Here is an 8,606-nt window from a genome sequence, read left to right on the forward strand (position 1 = left end):
GTTCAAGTGGAACATTTAAGCTGTTTACATTCAATGTTAGTATTGAGATAGGAGGTACTGTTGCGTTCATTGTGCTATTTGTTGTCTGTGTACTTTGGATTTTTGTTTTTTGTTTTTGCATTTTAATTTGTATTCTTGTTTTATAGGTCCTGTGTGATTTATGCTTTAAAGAGGTTCTGTTTCAACGTGTTTCCAGGATTGGTTTCAAGATTTAGAGCTCCTTTTAGCAGTTCTTGTATTCATGGCTTGGTAATGGTGAATTCTCTCAGCATTTGTTTGTCTGAAAAAGACAGTATCTTTCCTTCATACATGATGCTTAGTTTTGCTTGATACAAAATTCGTGGCTGATAATTGTTTTGTTTGAGGAGGCTGAAGATAGGGCTCCAATCCCTTCTAGCTTGTAGGGTTTCTGCTAAGAAATCTGCTGTTAATCTGATAGGTTTTCCTTTATAAGTTACCTGGTGCTTCTGTATCACAGCTCTTAAGATTCTTTCCTTCAAATTAACTTTGGATAACCCGATGACAATGTGTCTAGGTGATGATCTTTTTGTGATGAACTTTCTAGGTGTTCTTTGTCCTTCTTGCATTTGCATGTCTAGGTCTCTAGCAAGGCCAAGGAAGTTTTCCTCAATTATTCCCCCAGATAAGTTTTCCAAACTTTTAGAATTATCTTATTCCTCAGGAGCACTGATTATTCTTACATTTGGTCATTTAACATAATCCCGGACTTCTTGGAGGCTTTGTTCTTTTTTTAATATAATAAAAAATAATAAGAATATTTTCTTATTCTTTTTTCTTTGTCTTTGTTGGATTGGGTTAATTCGAAGCCCTAGTCTTCGAGCTCTGAATTTCTTTCTTTACTTGTCCAGTTATATTGCTGAGACTTTCCAGAGCATTTTGCATGTCTATAAGTGTGTCCAATGTTTCCTGAAGGTTTAATTGTTTTTCTTTAAGGTATCTATTCCCTTGAATTTCTCCTCTCACTTCTCATATTGTTTTTTTGGATTTCCTTGCATTGGATTCACCTTTCTCTGGTGCTTCCCTGATTAGCTTAATAACTAACCTCCTGAATTCTTTTTCAGGTAAATCAGGGATTTCTTCTTGGTTTGGATCCATTGCTGGTGGACTAGTGTGATTTTTTGGGGGTGTTAAAGAGCCTTGTTTTGTCATATTACCAGGGTTGGTTTTCTGGTTCTTTCTCATTTGGGTACCCTCTGTCAGAAGGAAGGTCTAGGGCTGAAGGTTATTGTTCAGATGCTTTTGTTCCATGGCGTTTTCTTTTAATGTAGCACTCTCCTCCTTTTCCTATGGATGTGGCTTCCTGTGAGCCTAATTTCAGTGACTGTCGTCTCTTTTCTGGGTCTAACCACCCAACAAGTCTACTTAGGTCTGGGCTGGTACTGGGAGTTGTCTACACAGAGTCCTGTGATGTGAACCACCTAGGGTCTCTCAGCCTTGGATACCAGCGCCTGCTCCAGTGGAGGTGGCAGCAGTGTGTAATGGAATCTGAGGGTTCTTAGCTTTGGTGGTTTAATGCTCTATTTTTGTGCTGGTTGGCCTCCTGTCAGGAGGTGGCACTTTCCAGAAAGCACCAGCTGTGGTAGTATGAAGAAGAACCAGTGGTGGGCAGGGTCCTAGCACTCCCAAGAGTATATGCCCTTTGTCTTCATCTACCAGGGTGGATAGGGAAGGAACATCAAGTGGGGGCAGTGCTAGGCTTGTCTGAGCTCAGACTCTCCTTGGACGGGTCTTGCTGCAGGCTGCTGTGGGAATGGGGGCGAGGTTCTCAGCTTAATGGAGTCAGGTATCTAGGAGGATTATGGCTGCCTCTGCTGAGTCATGCAGGTTGTCAGTGAAGTGGGGGAAGGCTGGCAGTCACAGACATCACCCAGCTTTCATGCCAACTGAAGGGCCAGTCTCACTTCCACTGTGAGCCCCCCAACAGCTCCAAGTCTGTTTCCAGGTGGTGGGTGAGCCAGGCTTGAGAACTTGCCCCATGGTACCTGCCCCCCGGGCTGTGAAAGAAAAGGGTTTATTTCTTTCTCTGCCTGTGGAGCCTGCACACTGGATTCACCCCCTCCCCCAGGTTCTGGCCAGGAGACTTGCTTCTCACCTGGTTCAACTAGTGACGAAGTTCAGCTGGAGAGTTCCTTCGCCCCGTGGTATTCCCCCGCCCCGCCCCTTCTCCTCTGGCCACCCTCCCGATGGATCCCTGCCGTGCCAGGCAGGAATGGCCTGCTTGAGGACCCAGCAAGCTCTCAGAGCCTTTCTGCTGCTTCCTCTACCCCTATATTTCACTCCGCTCTCTAAGTTGATTGAGCTCCAGGTAAGGTAAGAAACTTCTTCCACAAACAGACCTTCAGTTTCTCCAGTGCTGGTGTGTGTTCAGGAGAGGAGACTCTCCCACTTCTGCAGTTGGGGCACTTACAGTACTTGGAGTGTCTCCCGGGTTCTGCGGGAGCAGTCCCCTTCCTTCAGAGGGTCTGTGGGTCCTCTGGGGATTGCTGGTTTGTTCTTGCAGTTAATCTGGAGCTAAAATTCACAGTGCAAACCTCCACACACTGCTCCATCTGTCTGAGGGGGAGCTGCAATCTAGTCTTGCCGCGGGTCCGCCATGATGATCCCTATGACCTTTTTAAAGTTGTATTTCTCAAACACAGAAATGAAATATTTGAAATAAAAAAACCTGGTTTTTTTTTAGTCATGACTTATATAGGACTATCCACCACCAGGTATTATTCACCATTGAACAAAAATACGAAAGCATCTGGACACACGGGAAAAGGAAATGAGGTATACATATTAGAATGGAAGAGGCAATCAATTTCATAATTGTATCTGGTGGTAGAAATACTTTTCTAAGAAAGAAGTCCAAGAAAATAAACTGAAAAACTATGAAAGCATTACAACTAAAATATCAATCAAATGAAGTTGCTGTATACTGTTGAGCAATCAGGTGTTGAGGTGGTCTATTAGGACAAACAGCCAAACTGAAAGTAACAATGTAGGTTTTATACATTTATTGCAACAGTGCAAGCAACAGGCAAAGAGTCCCTGGCTCTCCAGTTTTCCATTTGTCTCCGTAGAAAGGTAGCGGAAGGATGTCAGGTTGATGCAATGTGGATAGGGAAAATTATCTCACTGCTAGGGAGCCCCAAACCAAATACTTCTGCCTCTTTAAGGACCTGAACAGGGGAGAAGACAGGAAAGGGCTGAGAGTGGAAAGGAACTGAGTTAAAGTAGAGAAAAGCACCTCAGCTGAGATTCTCACCAGGGAGTTCTTGGTGAGGACACCTGGGAAGTATCTCAGTTGAGTCTTCAATACAAAAGACTTTGAAAGGAGGTGGTTGGGCTAGGAATGCAGATATGTAAGAGCATGGTTGGACTGGGAGTGGATTGCTGAGTCCTGAACTGCCAGTCCCTCCAGAAAACTGTGAGGCACTGGATTTGCACACCAATTTTTAGTGTGGCGAGGTTCACTTTCACTACTGAAACTTGCCAGGCAAAACCTTGTAATTGCCCATGGTCAGTCCTGAAAGATCATGGATACAATTTTTGGCCCGAACCGGGACAAAATTGCTAGACTATTATTTCACAATGTTAGATTATTACGTTATAATAATGTTACATTGTTACATTATTACTTGAAAATAATAATGTATTTTACCAAATCTTAAAGCACTGAGATTATATTACCCAAGATGATTTCCATTCTGAATACCGTATTGTACATATTCCCTTCTATTTATATATTATATACATAGAAATATACCCACATATATCTATATACAATTTTTTTACCAAAATGAGATCATATTCTTTCTCTTTTGTAACCTGCCTTTTTCAACTGATGATTTCCATCACTCCTTGAAAATAATTTTTTATCTTAGCATTTTAATAGATGCTTTGTCTAAACCCATATCTAATTAACAACCACATATTGCATCTTACCATCAACCACTCAAGTCTCTTCTAATCTAGAGTGGTCCCCTTTTTATTAAAAAGTATATATATATTTTATATGTACATTTAACATATATATACTAATTATACACAAACACCATATAAAATTAGTATACCAATAGGAGCAGGGGAGAGTGACTAGTGAGCTCCTAGTTTAGATATGATCATAAGACTCCTTTCTAAAGGGATTGCACTTCAGCAGATACTTCAATGATATTAATGTCATGTGTTTTAAACTTAAGTATTAGACATTTTATAGCTATAGGGTACTCATATTTTGATGTGTTCCAACCCAGGTTATTTAATTTGATCTCTTAATACCAATAACTAATGCCACAAGGCACTATTTTGAAAAACAGGTATTAACACATAAGAGAAAGGATCCCTTCTAGTGCTAACGTATAGGAACAATGATTAGATTATCTTTAATGTACTCTGAGATCACATTTCATTACATGTACCAGGCCATTTGTATAATTTTATGATTAAAGTATTAAAAGATAATATGCAAGTCTCTTTCTGTTGTAAGTACCTAAAATGTAGTTTTAAAATAAAATTTTTAAAATGAAATAAAAAGTTTAATGTTTTAAATGTAGTTTTTTCTATGTGTAATGCCTCAATATTTCAAGAACCCAAAAACTCAATGCTCTATTGCTTTATATAGCAGTTTATTCATAGACTTGCCTGACACTTCGGAGTTAAAATGAGCTGGTAGTTTCATTCTCAATATCTGGTTGCCTTCAGCATCTTGTTTCTGAAGAAATTCGATCAACTGAAATAAGATAAGTTTTTTATAAGAAGCATTGCAAAACCTTTCGTTGGTCCTAACCATTTTGACATCTATTTTCACTGGGAAAAGAAATGGAAGTCAGCTACTAGCACTAGCATTAGAGGCTGGGTTAATATTACCTGCAGGCTATCGTGTCCTGTTTCCATAGAAATGAAGTTTCGATTGTTGAAAATAGGAGACAGACTTTAAAACCAGCATGTCCTCTCAATAGTGAAAAAATTGTGTAGATGTGTGTTCACATTTCCAGACCAAAGAGGCTGAATAATTCCATGTGATGAGCTTTCCATTGTGATCTGAAAGTCTATGGGGGAAAGTAAAACTTTCATAAATTTTGATTAGAGGAGTATGGGCATATTAATCTAACAATGATATAAGATAGCCATAATGCTTCCTAAGAGGCCAGAAACATCAAAACTTTCTGTTTATCACATTTTGAAAGCTTTAATATACTTAGTCTGCAATTTATAATTTAGCTAGACTATTATTTCACAATGTTAGATTATTACGTTATAATAATGTTACATTGTTACATTATTACTTGAAAATAATAATGTATTTTACCAAATCTTAAAGCACTGAGATTATATTACCCAAGATGATTTCCATTCTGAATACCGTATTGTACATATTCCCTTCTATTTATATATTATATACATAGAAATATACCCACATATATCTATATACAATTTTTTTACCAAAATGAGATCATATTCTTTCTCTTTTGTAACCTGCCTTTTTCAACTGATGATTTCCATCACTCCTTGAAAATAATTTTTTATCTTAGCATTTTAATAGATGCTTTGTCTAAACCCATATCTAATTAACAACCACATATTGCATCTTACCATCAACCACTCAAGTCTCTTCTAATCTAGAGTGGTCCCCTTTTTATTAAAAAGTATATATATATTTTATATGTACATTTAACATATATATACTAATTATACACAAACACCATATAAAATTAGTATACCAATAGGAGCAGGGGAGAGTGACTAGTGAGCTCCTAGTTTAGATATGATCATAAGACTCCTTTCTAAAGGGATTGCACTTCAGCAGATACTTCAATGATATTAATGTCATGTGTTTTAAACTTAAGTATTAGACATTTTATAGCTATAGGGTACTCATATTTTGATGTGTTCCAACCCAGGTTATTTAATTTGATCTCTTAATACCAATAACTAATGCCACAAGGCACTATTTTGAAAAACAGGTATTAACACATAAGAGAAAGGATCCCTTCTAGTGCTAACGTATAGGAACAATGATTAGATTATCTTTAATGTACTCTGAGATCACATTTCATTACATGTACCAGGCCATTTGTATAATTTTATGATTAAAGTATTAAAAGATAATATGCAAGTCTCTTTCTGTTGTAAGTACCTAAAATGTAGTTTTAAAATAAAATTTTTAAAATGAAATAAAAAGTTTAATGTTTTAAATGTAGTTTTTTCTATGTGTAATGCCTCAATATTTCAAGAACCCAAAAACTCAATGCTCTATTGCTTTATATAGCAGTTTATTCATAGACTTGCCTGACACTTCGGAGTTAAAATGAGCTGGTAGTTTCATTCTCAATATCTGGTTGCCTTCAGCATCTTGTTTCTGAAGAAATTCGATCAACTGAAATAAGATAAGTTTTTTATAAGAAGCATTGCAAAACCTTTCGTTGGTCCTAACCATTTTGACATCTATTTTCACTGGGAAAAGAAATGGAAGTCAGCTACTAGCACTAGCATTAGAGGCTGGGTTAATATTACCTGCAGGCTATCGTGTCCTGTTTCCATAGAAATGAAGTTTCGATTGTTGAAAATAGGAGACAGACTTTAAAACCAGCATGTCCTCTCAATAGTGAAAAAATTGTGTAGATGTGTGTTCACATTTCCAGACCAAAGAGGCTGAATAATTCCATGTGATGAGCTTTCCATTGTGATCTGAAAGTCTATGGGGGAAAGTAAAACTTTCATAAATTTTGATTAGAGGAGTATGGGCATATTAATCTAACAATGATATAAGATAGCCATAATGCTTCCTAAGAGGCCAGAAACATCAAAACTTTCTGTTTATCACATTTTGAAAGCTTTAATATACTTAGTCTGCAATTTATAATTTAGTCTCTTGAGAGATCACAGAAAGCTGACATTTTAAAATGAGTAGAAACATTTTCATCTCTTCAAGATTGAAGTCAGACATTGAATGTATATAGTCCTATTTGTTTGCTGATTTGACGGGTTGAAATCAGAGAATGCAATTGCAGTTTATTTGTATTGATATAAAGTTTAGTTCAGGAAACTGGACATTGTCCTCACTTTCATATATACTTGTATTTTGAAATACAACCTTATTGAAGTTTGTTATTAGTGGATCAGATCAAACATTTTTAATAGCCTATTGAGTATTGCAGAATGGGGCAAATAAAATATAAGTATCAAATTTTCAGATAACTAGCATGAATATAAGAACAATGGAGAGAATAATCTCATGTCCTATGTCTTTGACTATATACCATACTTTAAATTATTTATGTGAGATATAAAGTTGTAAATTTATTCATGTTTTTTCTTTTTTTCTTACATGAATGGGGGGTTACTGGTTGAATGCTTTCTGGAATTTTTAACAGAGAAAAAAACATTTCCATAGCAGTGTTAAGTCTGAGCTAATACACACCTTTTTTCTTTAAAAAAACAGTAGCCCAATTACTGATTTTGATCATTGCTATGTGATATTTGCTGATAGTCTACATTTGTTATACTTGGAAATGATAGCAGTCATTAAGTCATGAATGTATAAAACATTTTTCATTAACATTTGGAACTATGAAAAGCAGGCCAAAAATAATGCAATCAAATTAATTCAAAATTAAAAAATTCATATCTAGTTAAGTTTTCTATTCACACTTGCAACCAATTTTAAGTTGATTTAAAATAATTATGACTCCTATGTTTGGTTTTAAAAAAAAATTGAAAAAAAACCAAGAAACAATTTACTTATCATTGAAGTTCCAATGTTAGGTCTCAAAATTTTATAATTATAATTTCATAAGTTGTTACTTTAAATAGGAGAGGTGTGGTGATGTTAATACAGGGAAAATCCATGCCCATATATAGCATTAATATCAGTGATATCTGATGATTGAGATTTCTTTGACCATTCCACTAGTAGGGTTTTGATGACCATTTGATATTTCAATTTGCTTCATAGTGTTATCCTAATCCAAAATGATTGAACTTTCACAAGATCCAGCCAAACATTTTAAACCTGCAGTTCTAGGATAAAGAAGTGCTCAGTTATAGAGATGCATAGGTGACTAGCCTATGGTTATAATCTACATGACTCTCCTGTGTTTACAACTGGAGTTATCACAAAGAAATTTGTCACATGCACTCATTGTAGAAATACTAGAATATATTTCTTCAACATTTTGTCTTCATTACTGCTTCTGGATCCTTTCCAAATAGTTAGTGCTTATCAAGCTTGTACAATTTGCTAAATGTACAGATGAGCAAAATTGCCAAATGAGAGAGATAGCCAAAATCCAGGAGGAGAACTAGAAATAGGTCCTTACGTGACATATCTTTTTGTTATGCTTTATTAGATGAGTGTGAGCATTTTACCCAAATCCCTAAATGAGCTAATCTCCGCCTAGCTCATTAAAATTCTCTCCTGCCACTATTCTTCAGACATCTTAAAATTCCATAAAGTTTGAGCATATTCAAAACTATGTATTTAGAATACAGTTTGAGGGCCTGGCGCGGTGGCTCAAGCCTGTAATCCTAGCACTTTGGGAGGCCGAGACGGGCGGATCACGAGGTCAGGAGATCGAGACCATCCTGGCTAACATGGTGAA

This window comes from Mandrillus leucophaeus, unplaced genomic scaffold (assembly GCF_000951045.1).
Source record: "Mandrillus leucophaeus isolate KB7577 unplaced genomic scaffold, Mleu.le_1.0 Scaffold648, whole genome shotgun sequence".
Taxonomy (NCBI): Eukaryota; Metazoa; Chordata; class Mammalia; order Primates; family Cercopithecidae; genus Mandrillus; species Mandrillus leucophaeus.